This window comes from Podarcis bocagei, assembly GCF_964188305.1.
Source record: "Podarcis bocagei genome assembly, chromosome: 1".
NCBI classification, from domain to species: Eukaryota; Metazoa; Chordata; class Lepidosauria; order Squamata; family Lacertidae; genus Podarcis; species Podarcis bocagei.
Genome location: NC_138125.1, coordinates 32,363,671 through 32,379,023, shown reverse-complemented (window position 1 = coordinate 32,379,023; position 15,353 = coordinate 32,363,671).

Below are 15,353 nucleotides of genomic sequence, written 5' to 3'. Positions count from 1 at the left end.
AGTGGCCATGATCTTCGTATTTTTGATGTTGAGCTTCAGACCATATTTTGCGCTCTCCTCTTTCACCCTCATTAAAAGGTTCTTTAATTCCTCCTCACTTTCTGCCATCAAGGTTGTGTCATCTGCATATAAGTGTACATTATATGTGGCCTTTTCTTGCTACAGGATTAAGCTGAGGTTGGATGGCCATCTGCCATGGGTGATTTAGCTGAAATTTCTTCCAGGGTTGGACTAGATGACACACGGGACCCCTTCCCAACTCTTATGATGCTATCTATGAATGTTGCCTCTGTATTTGGGGTATATGCAGCTAGATCAAAGCAGGTAGGTGGGTGGGTGGCTGAATCTGCCTGTGTTGGTGCTGTAAGATGGTCTCCTTACTTACCTGAAATGAAGTCTTACTTAAAGCAACAGGATTTCTTTTTACTGGATGGGTTTAGGATCAGCATGGCTAGTTTGTCTCTGCATACCAGCTGCTGGCAAATCAAACAGGGGCTGAGTGTTGTTATTGCTTCTTCTTTCTTCTTCTTTGGCGACCACTTGTAGCCGAGTAAGATTGTCTTCCATAAACACGGTTTTAACAATGAGTCCGTAAGTGACTGTGGAGGCCAATTCTGGATCCACACGTCCTTCCACAGTGGGGACATTGGTGTCCGGGCGGGAGTTGAACACAGTGTGAATTTGCCAAGCGTGCCTTCGTCTTGGCACGTTTCTCCCTTGCGTCCTGAGTTCGAGTGTCTTTTAGTACTTCTGTTAAATGGAACATTAACTAAAATACTAAGTAGCCTGGAAGCTGCATAGGCACACACTATAGTTTGTGCCACCATTGGAAAGGAAATGGCATCAGTTGAAGTCAAGGGATTGCCAGTTTGTGATCTAGAAAAAGCAGCCCCTGTTTAACAACACCTGCCTAGTGTTGCAGACCACTAGCATACACAAACCTAGCTTTGAAGAGGAGCTGCAGTCCTGCCCGCCATAGCAGGCAGAAGGCTGTGTGAGAAGAGGACTCCATAACACCAAGACTGAAGTCAATATGCTTGATTAGCATCTTCCTTAGCAGTCTTTCTGTGAAGATCTTGTTCCATAAAGTCGGTGCCACACACTACTGATTCTTATCCCCATCTTATGTTTTTAATGTGACATAGCATATCAGTATACTTCTTTTGCATCTAGTAGCCTCTGATTTTGCATAAGCAGTACCCACTCCTTGCACGCATGTCTTTTTTTAAAGCTAAGTTAAGCCAACGTTCAGAAGAAGAAAACTATTAAAATAGTGTTGGCAAACGTATGTCTCTGTATAGCTTTTATCAATAAAGTGTGAAATTCTGCATTGACCCTGGGACGATTAATGCACAACCTAAGTGTGCGGATTATATATATGTAATAGAAGAACCAATTTCAGGCTTGTGCATGGCCTTTGACCATGCATAGAACCTTTAATGTAAACAGAGAACTGGGATTTCTGTGCCTAAATACAAGTGCAGGCCCTGCTCATAAAACCCAGGCACACTTTTTCATGGTATATGAATATTGTGCAAGCCCAAATTTATGTGCCCCACCATGTGTATAACCAGACACCAAGACTGCGTGTGAACTGCACTTTGCACTGGTTTAAAGGTCCATGTATGAAAGCATGCTTTCAGTTAATGTACTGTATATCTCTCTTAGTGAGTTTATTTGTTGTTCTAGGCTTGGCACAAGGAGTTTAAAAAAAGTCATAGTTGTCCAATCGTACAAAGTGTATGTGCATATGACAGGAGATATGTATATGTGCAGCCAGAAATCATCTTTGAAGTTTCTGTTCATGGCCAAACTGGCAAGTTGCTATTCAGCTTAAAATAAGCTTGCTTATTCAGCCGTGTTAACTTAAAAAACACCACCAGCTGCATATGCACATGGCTTTGTAGGATGTTGGCCAAAATCAACTAAAAGCAAAGATGAAAATAATTTCTGTATTGAAGCAAACTACCATCACTCCATTTCCTGCACCTGGTGCAAGGTTAAATTGGTTTTGATAGGGAAATGAACATGGCAGAATCTGGTCTGAAAGATACATATTAGGTCAAAAAGAGAAGTGTAGAACTCAACACAACTGAGGATCGAACAATTCTTCTGATTAGGTTTCATGTTACACATTTTGCAGCCTGTCTCTACTGAAGATGCTACAAATGACTGAATAAGTAGTCATTCATGCTTTTGCTGCTCTTGAGCTAACAAAGGTCATGGTTTCATTTTTATAATAATTTGTGCTTTCAGAACTTGGGACAATCTTAATACGGCACATGAAGAGAGATAACGTGTTCCAGCTATCATGCTCCCATCTGTCAGTCTCCTCATTCAAGGCTTCTGAAAAGGAACACCACAGTTCAGATGGGCTAGCTGCAGTAGTAGTCAATATGGGAGACTAAATTATTTCACTCTCAGGAACTGAGAATAAATAATAAAATTGTCTCCCTAAGAAGGAAGGATCAGAATACAGGCGATTTATGACTTCATTACAAAACAAAAACGAAAAACAAGCCACAAAAACCTCTCGAAACCTTTATAAAGAAAATTTACAGATTGAGAGAAAAGCAGGACCAAAATTTAACAACTCCAATACACAGGTCTGTTGTTCCCTCAGGCCTGTTTCCAGAATCTTAACACAAAAGATCCCAAACTCACTTATTCTAGCATTAACCTATTAGATTACTTCTAAGGGGTATGTAAAGGACTGGTCCTCAACTGGTGGGTGGGGATTTAAGCTTGAGAATAAGCTCAACGTGAACTCACGTTGCTTGGCTATTACAGTGGTACCTTGGTTCTAAAACTTAATCTGTTCCTGAAGTCCGTTCCAAAACCAAAGCGTTCCAAAACCAAGGCACACTTTCCTATGGAAAGTAATGCAAAATGGATTAATCTGTTCCAGACTTCTAAAAACAAGCCCTAAAACAGCAATTTAACATGAATTTTACTATCTAACGAGACCATTGATCCGTAAAATGAAAACAATAAACAATGTACTGCAGTCACCAAATCAATCAATCAGTAGCTGAACTGGGTTCCACAATGTCACAAAAACCAAAAAAAGAGCCGCAAAAACGCAAACACAAAATAAATAGCAAAAACAAACAGACCTCAGTGTGACACTCAAAATGGAAGTGTGGCACTCAAAATGGAAGCATAACAAAATGGAAATGTGGCACTCAAAACGGAAGTGTGGCACTCAAAACAAAGCACGTTCGGCTTCCAAAAAAAGTTCACAAACTGGAACACTTACTTCCGGGTTTACAGAGTTTGGGTTCCAAGTTGTTCGAATACCAAGGCATTTGAGAACCAATGTACTACTGTACAATAAATGGAACCCCATCTCTTGGATGTTTACTTGGCTGCAGTAAACTTGGCTGATCCATTAGGGCAAATGGAACCCTGCCAAACCAGTCTTGATTCCTACAAGGCCACACGCCTGCCTTCTTGCTTGCAAGTGGTAGGAGAAAATGTTTGGGAACCACTGGCCTAGACAATGGAGCAAATACAATACTTCAAAATCAGGACATCTTAATGCCTTAATATTCCCTAGCGCTATATGTCTGTTGTGGGGCAGGGGGTTGAAGGAAGGGGGAAGTTGGCTTGATAAAGACTGAGTCAGCATGAGACCAGTGTGCAAAAAGGTAGGAATGGGAAGCACTGAATGAGCACAGGAAGTCCCCTTTCCTCCCAGCACAAGAGGAAGGCACTTGTCCTGGTCCCCCACCCCACCAAAAAAAGCAGACTGGCACATGGAGTGAGGCAGTATTAATATCTTTTCTAAAGTAAGACTTCTGCAGGATTTGGTGCCTCATCCAGACCACAATAAGTGTGACTTAGACCAGATGTGGGTACTTCTGCATTCTGAAGTTCCGTAAGAAGGGCTAGACTCACCAGCTTGGTTGGTTTGAGGTTCAAAATGCCCTCAAGGACATGGAAAAAAAGGAACTTGCTGTTAATACGGCAGCATGGATTAAAGCCATCAAAAACATTTTGCAAAGGAGGCATGTTAGGCAGTAAGGTGGTTTGACACAGGAAAATGGCCAGCATCCTTCGTTGACTTAGCATAGCCAGTCTTTTGATCTGTGGTGCTTTCCTGAAGAAGAGCTTCTGCTGATTTGGGAAAATTCACATAGGTAAGTTGTTCCTCTAATGCCTGTGAAGGGTCCCTGTGTTTTAGGCAGTTAATAAGCACTGGCAAGACTATCGACTGTCTAAACCCAGAAGACAAATGTGATAAATGCAGCAGGCTGGACTCCACAGGCAGCCTAGATGTGTGTGTGCAGTGCACACATTATTTTTATTCATGAACTAACCACCTGCTAACACAGCAAAATAAAACTACAGATATAATTACAAAAGCTAGAAACAAAGGAAAGTCGAATAAAAAGGCCTGCTGTAACATTAAATGTGTTCATTACTGTTGGAATGCCATCAATTTAGGGATCGAGGCTAGTCCACCATTCCGCTTGTCTTGTGCCTAGAAACATGGGCCAGAGCAGTTTTCCAATCGACCCACACTTTCTAGGCATGAGTCTGAGCAGTTTCTCCTTGTCCCACTCCTTTCCTGGGGAAAACCCTCTCTTTAGTACTCAATCAGAGCAAATGTCAATCTGGAGAAAGCCCAAATTGCCATCTGCTCCAAGAAGGAAAGCAGCGGAACAAGAGGAAGTGTGGATAAAACTATTAGTGCTGGTGTGGTCTTTCCCATACACTTCCTAGGGTTGCCAGTGCCAGCTAACCAGAAATTGCTCTTTGAGTAATCCAGGAGCCAGAACTGGAGGATAGAAATATATATTCCTGTGATCATTCATACCTTGTGTAGAGATCCACACTTTTGGTGTATGTGCAAAAGCAGCTACTGTATTTACTCGAAGGTAATGCACACCTTCTTTGGCCAAATCACGTCACGAAAATTAGGGTGCATATTAGATTCGATGCAGCATTAGATTCACATAAATATGGTATATGCATGCTTCTGGACAACAGCTCATTTTCCATGCTGGAGGAAGACAACACCAGCCAGTCCATGGAATTTGAGCCTAAAAGTCCATAACTTGATGTTAAGTTGGCTCTGGACTGAAGTATACAACGGGGGAGCTAGGATTGGGCAGTGTGTCCCTAAAAAGGATCTACCGTATATTTAAAAACTGCAGAGAGAAGAAAATTCCGCCAGCTGCTGAATTCTTAACACTGCAGCCCTGTAATGGGATGAAGCACACCTCTCGTCGCATGCAACTTTCACGGCAAGCGTCTCTAAAGAGGACTTGTGTAATTTTAAAAGAATCAGCACCCAGCAACCCTATGCACTGGTATTCCTCCTCCTTGGGTCATGGAGCATTCCCTAGAGGTCACCACTACAGAGACACAAACCACAAATGGGCAGAGGGAAACAAAACTTAATTTACTTAGGGGTGCCAAAAAACCCTGAGTGTTAAAAATCCTTTCCCCCCCCTTAAAAACACACACAATAGCACTTAAATGAAAGAGTATTATAGCACTGATTAAACATTTTTATTATCCCAGCCTGTACTGGTATTGGATTTGAAATTGTTTTTACATGAGTTTTTATTGCTAAATTACTTTGGGAAGCAATCAAGCAATCAAGGGGCAGTGGAATCCAAAGAAGAGCTTTGTGCCATGCTGGACGGGGTGGCGGCTGATTGGGCTGAGATGTTCCTCTACCCAGCTAAAGCAGCCTCCCATTGGCTGCCACTGGAGTGATGCAAGAGTCCCTCCACCAAGGTTATCCTCTGATGGAACTGGACACCAGTCAATCCCTCCCTTCCCCTTTATGTTGGAAGAAATGTGGAAAGCTTGGTTCATTTATTCCTGTTTGGTGGGAATGCCCCCATGTTCAAATTTTTTGGAATGGAGTATTCTCCATTATATCCTCAGTTACAGGCTAACCCCCTTCTCCAAATCCTTCCTTCCAAGAAATGTGGTTCCTCTTCTTTAACTATGTTAGTGACCAAAATCAAGACCTTGTTATTCCAACAGCTCAATATTCTCAGTGGAGAGGTTACGTTAAGGTGGAACACTGAATGTGTAAGTGTATGTCTAGAGACAATGGATAAAAGAAACACCAGTACAGTGGTACCTCAGGTTAAGAACTTAATTTGTTCTGGAGGTCCGTTCTTAACCTGAAACTGTTCTTAACCTGAGGTACCACTTTAGCTAATGGGGCCTCCCATTGCCGCCACCACACGATTTCTGTTCTCATCCTGAAGCAAAGTTCTTAACCTGAGGTACTATTTCTGGATTACCAGAGTCTGTTACCTGAAGCGTCTGTAACCCGAGGTACCACTGTAGATGAACATCTATTTAGATGTAGACAAGTGTTTAATGGTTATTTTATTTGTTTAAAAACCAATAAATATTGTTTTTCTGACTTTTTTAAAAAAAGATTCACTCCACCAGTATGAAGTTTCTCCTTCCACCCTGCAAAAGTGTGGGCAGGGCATTCCAGAGGCAGCAAGGTTTTTGAGGCTGAGGGACAGTATTTCTTAGGTTTGTGGCAGGAGAGTAAATAGTTAAACCTCACCTTCCCCAAGCACTGTGTTCCAAAAACCCACACACAATGCAGCAGGCCACACAGTTAATGTCATGTGCAGTTAAAGCCCTCAGTGACCATAACACTGCAAGGTTAACACTGCCTTTGGTCTGGATGGGGGAGACCTGGAAACCTCTCAAGTTACCATTGATACAGAAGATATGAAGAAGAGCTTGTGCCCTGATGCAGGTAGCATACAGACATCCTGATGGCTGGTTGTTCCCCCCCCCCCTTCAAATCTGAGTCAGACAGACAGACCACTGAAGCTGTGGGGATTTCCAGGGCAATTATCAACATTGAATTCCCCTTGGATGCCAACATAGACAGGGTGCTGTTCATCCATATAATGGGCTTCTGCTTCCCCTTTGTACAGGAAGTACCAGATGCCACAGAGAGTTTATTTTGGGGTTTAGGGATCAAATTTGCTAAGAAGTTATGTGCAGAAGGCAATAGGAGTGAAGCATTCATATTCTCCAGTTCCTCTTTATAATATTGAAGGACCAAAGCTTATGCCACCGTCTCTTGAAAATAAACCAAAGTAAAATAAATGGGAATCTCTAAAGATTCTGCTTCTATTCCAGGGCTTTGTTGTTGCTGGTGTGTTGTTTTTATGCTCTGAATATTTTAAACATTTGGCTACTTTTTATGGTGTGTGTGTGTGTGTGTGTGTGTGTGTGTGTGTGTGTTGCATTGTATTTTACGGCATCTCATGCTATCTATAAGCTGCCTTGCATGTCAACAGAACCATGCAGCAGAGTATAGGTTTATAAATAAGTAAAACAGGAACACCATCCTCACAGCAAAACAAACATGATATTCACACTTTCTCAAGCAGGAATAGCAGTTTCCCAGCAACCGCATTTAGTAGATTGAGTGCTGGGAAGCAGCAATTCCTCCACAATGGAAGAACTTGCTAGGTGACATTGTCTGGGTGAATTAGTGATGGTCGTGAGGTCTGTTTTCTCCCCTTCCTCCGGGAAAAGTGTAGTGCCTGGAAAGACCCTTGGCTAAATTAGGCTGTACTGTATGAATAATTCTATTGCTGCTTTTTTCCACCAGCAAATGTAACTGAACACTTGAAATCACAGGACCCAATTGGTTGCAATTTTTTTGTTTTTTTAGCACTCTGACTGATACAGGCTAGGAGACAGACAATAGTTTTGTCAATACCGCCCCTGCCAAAAATTTATGTTTGTTTGAAAGAAAAAAAGTCATTGCATGTGGAACTGGCACTTATCTTACTTTCACCTGAAGTAAACAGATGTTGCAGGTATTACAGTGGTACCTCAGGTTAAGTACTTAATTCGTTCCGGAGGTCCGTACTTAACCTGAAACTGTTCTTAACCTGAAGCACCACTTTAGCTAATGGGGCCTCCTGCTGCTGCCACGCCGCCGGAGCCTGATTTCTGTTCTCATCCTGAAGCAAAATTCTTAACCTGAAGCACTATTTCTGAGTTAGCAGAGTCTGTAACCTGAAGTGTATGTAACCTGAGGTACCACTGTATTATTTCAATCCCCACCCCCTAAAAAACCCCACCTCTGTTTGACCAGAGTTAAGAGACAGCTGCACAAAGAAATGTGCATATTCAACATGGGAAACGATTCCCTTCAAGGAAAGACTAAAAAGAGGTTGGGGCTTTCAGCTTAGAAAAAACTAACTGGAGAACAGCAATGGACAGAGCAGCATGAAGAGGGTTAATAGGGAGAGAGTGTGTGCGTGTGCTGGCACACACAAAAACACACGACTAGAGCCTGAGGTCATCCAACTCAGCACAACAATTTCTATACCTTTACAAACAAACAAAAAAAGGCAAATTCATGAGACTGTAGCTATTATCTGATACACAGGCTGCCAACAATGGTATGGGAACTTCTGCGCCATGCCTGCTGTCACACAACTGTCAGTAAAATATGAAGGATAGTAATTATGTGCTGCCTTGCTCTGGGAACCAGCAGTGTTAATATTGGAAGTAACAATATTGGAAGTAACTCCGTCATTTTACTGTTTCATTCCTTTAAACACCTGTGTGAAAAACTTCTCCATTTCATCAACTGTTGCCTCTACCATTTCACCCTCCTGTTCTGACAATCCATCCATAATGTTCTTCAAAGTCTCTGTCTTCTCTTTAATTTCACTTTCCATTTCATCCTTCTCTGATCTGCTTTCATTCACCATTTCATCAAGCTCAGCTCTAATCTCTTTTATTTGCTCATCAAACAATTGCTGAAAAATGCCAAAAGTCAATGGAATGTCCAATGATGTATTTGCCGTAGTGAGTATTCTTGATCTTATTAACAATTCAGTCTCTACCTTAAGATCTTCACAGTCTCCCCTTAAGAATTTAACAGCATTGTCTCATAATAATAATAATAATAATAATAATAATAATAATAATAATAATAATAATTTTATTATTTATACCCCACCCATCTGGTTGGATTGCCCTAGCCACTGTTATCAAACCACATTCCTTTCCTGCAGAGGAAATGTGAAGTAGAAAAATTACTTTCAGTTTAAAGGCAACACTTTTGTTGGGAAAATGGAATTAAAAATAAAATAAAAATAATTTTTTTTAGCATTCAGAACTCCCTTGATAATTTTCAGCTTTCTTGGTTAAAAAAATCAGAATATGCTCTTTGTTCTGAAGCCTTCCGTCTTTTAATGATCGACTCTTCTTAAATCCAGAAAGTAGCTCACACACCAGATGTAAATTTCAACCAGCAGACAGAGAAACCTCTCAGTTGTAAATTGTACCCATCTCAAAAATAATTGGAGAAAGGGAGGCTTTTGCCGACCTTATGCTCTTCAGGACACTTATTTGGGCACGATATTGATTCCTCCACTCTAAGTCACTCACCTTGTCCAGATTCCATGGAGTTGACAGCTTCTCAGTCTCCTCATGTAGTAAACAACTTTTTCAGAGCATCTGAAGTTAATCTCCTGTTCATTCTTATCTCTAGAGTGAATTTGTTAGCCAAGATTTATGCCTTGGCTATCATCAGTCACCATGTAATTATCTCCATTGGCCAGCTACCAACAGAAGATGTTCAGTCTGCCATGTTCCTCCCCCAGAAATCCCTATCCTATACATTTTACTGACAGTGATGTAGGATCCACACGGCATCAATAGTCATGCTGCTGCAGGTAAAATATGGTTTGGATGTGACAGCTAAGAAATAAAACCTCTTATGATTTCAGGTGCTGCATGACTTTGCTAGGTGCTGGAACTATACAGCTGGGAATGGCTATCTCTATCATACTCGGCTTGTGAGTTTCTGAAGGGGCATTTAGTTGGCCACTTATGAAGATAGATCTTTTAGTCCAATTCAGTGAGACAATTATTAGGTTCTTATGACACTCTCAGTAGTAGACCCATACTGCTAAGAGGGCTCAGCCTCCCCACCTCCAGACTGAATTCCTAATACGTATCACAGAGGCTGGCCCAGTCTAGGCAAGTATGGTTGCAGTAACCTCAGTCACCCATAAAAACTTCATATATACTTAATGTTCAGAGAGAAAGCACTGATTTCAATGGATGGAAAACAACTAACAAAAATAAGTAAGGGACACCCAATATTAGAGGGAAAGAGGACTAAGAATGTGGTAGGAACAGATGTAGACTGGTTGTACTGGTATTCGTTGGGTGTGTCTGATTCCTCCCTATATTTGGCTTCTAGATAATGCACAGCATGTCTATCTATGATTTTGCACTAAGTCATTCTGATCTTTTTCTGAAACAACACCTCTAATTAGAATCTGGGCCATAGGCTATTGAAAAGAAGCTAAAGTCAAAGTGTTCAGAGTACAAGCCTGACGTTAGATACACAGCCATATATAGGCCCTTAAATCAGCTTTGACCTGGTTTTCCAAAGCCTGATCATTGCTCCTTTGAAGGCATTGAGAATCGTGGCCAGTATCTCTGAAAATCAGCTTCAAGCATATTTAAATGCTTTAATATGGATCCGAATATCTAATACCATCTGTAACCTGGGCATTTTCACCTCATTTTCTTGTGTAGTTATTCTGAGTTTTCAACAAAATGTAATTTACAGCCTTACCCCTTCAGCAAAAGGCCTTTATCCATTCCAAAGAGATGATATCTCAATTGCAGATAATCAAGGGACAACAATGATTAAAACTAGCCACTTCACCACTGTCATTGCTTCAGATTCCAGTAGCTTTGAAACCTATTTTTATATGGGTAGACTTAAACAAGCTGTGTATTTAATAAAATTCTGATGTAGATACAGGAAAATTCATATTAATTTGGAAATACTCTGTGTGCGTGAATCTGCAGTAGTCATTTTTCCCATTTGCTTTTTATACAACTTGAGGTTATCTCCGGTGTTTCTTAATCATAAATGGCTATGCACCATTTAGTTACCCTCCCCATCTCCTGGGTTCATGCACAATTGCCCTAGTGACAGATTGTGCTCGAATGCTCTGGCAGCCTGTGCTACTGATGGCAATGCCCTGAGCCTGGCTTTCTCTGTCTCCCTGGAGTCCCTATGCAGACGTAGGCGAACGTCACTGCCTGCTCTAAATTTATCCACGCTTGATGGAGGAGACTAGCTGAGCAGCAGGGAGGCAGCTATTTTGGTTTTCTCTGTGGTTCTGGGTTATATAAAGCATCTAGCCATGACCCACATTGCTTCGGAGCTGCCTTGTTTCCTCTCTGGTTCTAATGCAGCTAATCAGCACCATATATTTCCACACAATTTTTCTCGCAAATGCTGAGCAGTACTCTGTGCGTGTGTGGCACTTGAGTGCTATATGCGTATGACTTGGCTGATGCCACTCTTTTTTGAAAAGCAAGGAAGCTTTATTTTTAAAACAAAAAACCCCCACACAGATGGAATCCTTGTCCCAGCTATTTATCAGGCACAATTTGTGTGGTGAATTACCAGCTGCCCATCCTTTGCTTTGGAAAAGGTAAGCTAACACATGCAATAAAATACCAGTTAACAGTAATCGAAACAGAGAGGATTTTTGCCATTTAATTCTCAGTTCATGTTTAAAAACACCACACAAAGATAGGTGTCACAAGATCAGACTCTCCAAAGTCTCAGTCTCCTTAGTTAGGCTTAAAGGTACATTGCCACTATCAAATTCTTTCAGCTAGCTGATTATGGAAATAAGGAAGGTATATCGGGAAATGGGTTTACCTGAGCCAATGTGTAACTATCAGGAGATTTAATACACAGCTAATTACTACAGCTACTTTCCTGCTTGGACTGCTGTATTTTTGACTCACTCTGGGAAACCTGGGCCCTATCCATGGCATGGAGGTGCTATAGAGAGCATCAAAAGAACACATGGATTGTAGGATCAGACCAAATGTGTCCATGCAAAATCTCTAAGCTTTTCAAAGGAGGCAGGACAACAAATTTAACAGCAGACACAGTAAAACAGTCCTCACTTCCAAGTGAAATCCCAGATAACATTTTAAATACAGAGAATGCACACATGGCTTTTTCACATCAGCTCAAATGGAAAGATCTTACTACAGTTGCTTCCAAGGAAACTCAGATTTTAGCTTTTGTGTCTGTCTGGAAGAAGGGGAACACCAGTTACAAGCCATCATAAAACAAATATATCACATTCACCAAAATGATTTCCAGGGCTTCAAAATAGCCTTTGCTTAAGGAAAAAAAATACCCCCATTAACCAATAGTTACAGTATGTTTTCGTTATAAAAACAGAAATGAATGAGACATATGCTTTACATGTGAGTTGCAAATGTTATGTGTATTTATGAGCTTTGCTCCTGTCACATAACTCCCTGGGCCTAGGGGCTTCTTGGATTTCATCTCTGGCAAAGATCAGTCTTGTCCCAATTACAGTTCCAGTAATTTCCCTGGCAGAGCCTATATTCCCTCATGAGATATTTAAGAGTACATATGATAATTCAATACCATTTGGGTGTTTTTAAAGGGGCAGCTACCGGAATATCACTTTCTCTGTTGATACTATGGTAAATTGGTAGAAGGGCAATTTGTTATTGTCAAGCTCCTAGAATAAGCAGAAAACCCTCATATCTGCTTATATGCTCATAAAATAAAACAATTGTATCCAATCTGCCAGCAGTTGGTGGGAAATGACCAGAGAATCAAGCTGTTTTCAGGTTAAGAAAGCTGGACCATTACCTTAAGTGGCAAAATAGTGAGTTGCGCTGTAAAAAATAAAAATCATTTCTGGACAGAACACAAAACTGCACAGGACAATGTGCAGAATTTTTAAAATGTCTTCTGTGTATAAACAAATACAGCTCATGCTAGCACTTTTCATTACATGTATTGGCTATGTAAACAAACAAACAAAAAAACCACGAAACTAGATATGCCAATAAAAGAAAGAAAAACAAGGACAAGGATTAAAGATTAGGCAAAAATAATCACTGATTATAATCAATGGGAACAGAATGTGAAGAAAGACAAGGCTATGTCCCAGACTGCCAGTGCCAGAGGCTATTTATCGAGGTCCTAACGTGGGCCTACATATTCAGTAAACTGCCTGGCCAGGTATCCTCTCTATTTTATGTTTGTGCATTGCGTGGTTCTTTAATGGGTGTGACTTTTCCAATTGCCAGTGTTGAATTTGATGAAATCATTTTTCTCTCATTTATTCCAATATTGAAAATGTCTGTAGTTCTTCTCCAATTTAGATCATCTGCTAATCTGACATGTATACTAGGCATTGCAACCTTTTGTTTAATGATGGACATATCACATGTTGAACACCACCACTTACTTGTCAATCTACATTTATGATGTTTCTCCACTGTGATATCAATCTGCTAATAATCAAGTAAAGGACTGAATGTGTATAACCGGGCTTTTGTTGTTCTTCTTATCAGCCTAGCATAATATGGCTCCGTATGCCATGCCACAACATACCATTCATTTTTTACATCCCCAAGATAGTCGTGTGCAGTGGGAGAAGGGGTGCACAGTGACTGACCATCAATTTGACACAATTAAATTAAATTAAAAGTTGCACCGAGTACAACTTTTAAACCCTTCTAGAAGAAACAGCTATATAGATTATCACCTTCATCAAGGCTTTTGTTAAGTTGTGGGTGAACAAATCCGACGACACAGCGATTCTTCAAACAGCTCTTGCTTATTCAGAGGCCAGAACTGAACTGAACTGAAGGGCTCAGTCAGCCTGCTTATATAGAGCTCCAGTACCACATTACTGTAACAACTTTCTAAAACTATCCAATCACTGAACGTCACTTTTGATCCTTCATTTGAATAACTATCCATCCAATCACTGAACGTCACTTTTGATCCTTCATTTGCATAACTATCTACAGTATCCCCCTGCTGGCCCAGGGTGAGAACTTCAGTACATAACAGCTTTCTTTTACAATGTGGAACAAAAGTCATATTCATAAATGTTCTTTTTCTGGTTAACCTCTGTAAAATTCTGAAATGCTATTTGCTAGAGCCTCAAAACATGTCACTTACTAAACTTCCACATGCATAAAAATGGGAGTGCATGAATGGAAAGTGGTTGATACCTAAACTGGATGTACTTACTTCACAAAAGGGAGCTTGCTCACAAGGGCCATCATATAATGCTACTGAATAATGTGATAATTAAACGCTGACTGCTACCCTCAAACCATCTAATTAAGGTATGTTTTACTAAAGTATGTGGTGCTTCTGAGGAAGAGATAGTCTGTAAGGGGCAGCCACCGTATTTATAAATAAGAAAGAAAGGGAATGCATATTTTTAATACCACAAGGTAATACAGAATGCATTTTACAGAGTATCAGAGCCATATGATAATATTCATCCAGAAAACCAATTATCTCAAGAGTGCAAAAGAAATTAAGAATCACAACAATGAACAAAAAATAAAACCTATAAAATCTACATACAGGTGGGAAAGAAGGAAACACAACACAGCTCATCAACACAGCAGTTATCTCTAAAGTAAACATGCAAAACAAATAGTGGCTTGTTAGTTCAATCTATGGTTAAACCTTATTTCTTACACTCATCACTGACTGGGGGAAAATCAATTGCAGATGTGACTTAAAGAGAAAAATCAGTGGATTAAAATACATTTTAAAAAATTGTCAGGACCAACGCAATACATTTTGCTGCCTGAAGCAAAGGAAAGGTGGTGCCTCCTCCCTTCCCCCTCCACATACAGAAGCCAATGGAGACCAGCAGTTCAATCATACTTCAGCACTAGCAATAGGACAGCATCCTCCACAGCACCAAAGGACAACAGGTTAAGTTAAAGGGAAATGGAGAGCCTATCTTCCATTGCTGCTTCCTGCCCTTAAACACCTTCTGCCTAAGACAGCCTCCTCACTTTGTCTAATGGTAGGGCCAGCATGGCTACCTTTGATTTTTCCAAGTCCACATACCATCTCTGAAAGCCTAGGACCTAGGTACATCATGAGTTCATTGCTGTAAGATCAATTGTATCATACACCAAATGAGAAATATTTATTTTTACCACCATTGGTTGTTTCTACCTGACTGAACCAGCAAAACGCCAGATATTTAGCAAGTCTGGGAAAAGATTAGGAATTACGCAAGGAGATAATAGTGATGTCATATGAGTAATTCACTGTCTGCTCCAGTACACGCTTAAATCCACTGATGAACAAGATTAACAAACTAGATGACTGGGGATGTTGGACAATATACAGTATACTGCATAAATAAGTGACTGTCACATATTTGCCTTATGGGAACCCTCTGTGAGAAGAGATTTAAAGTCTGAAAACAAACACATGAAGCTCTAGGAGCTTGGAATTTCATATGGAG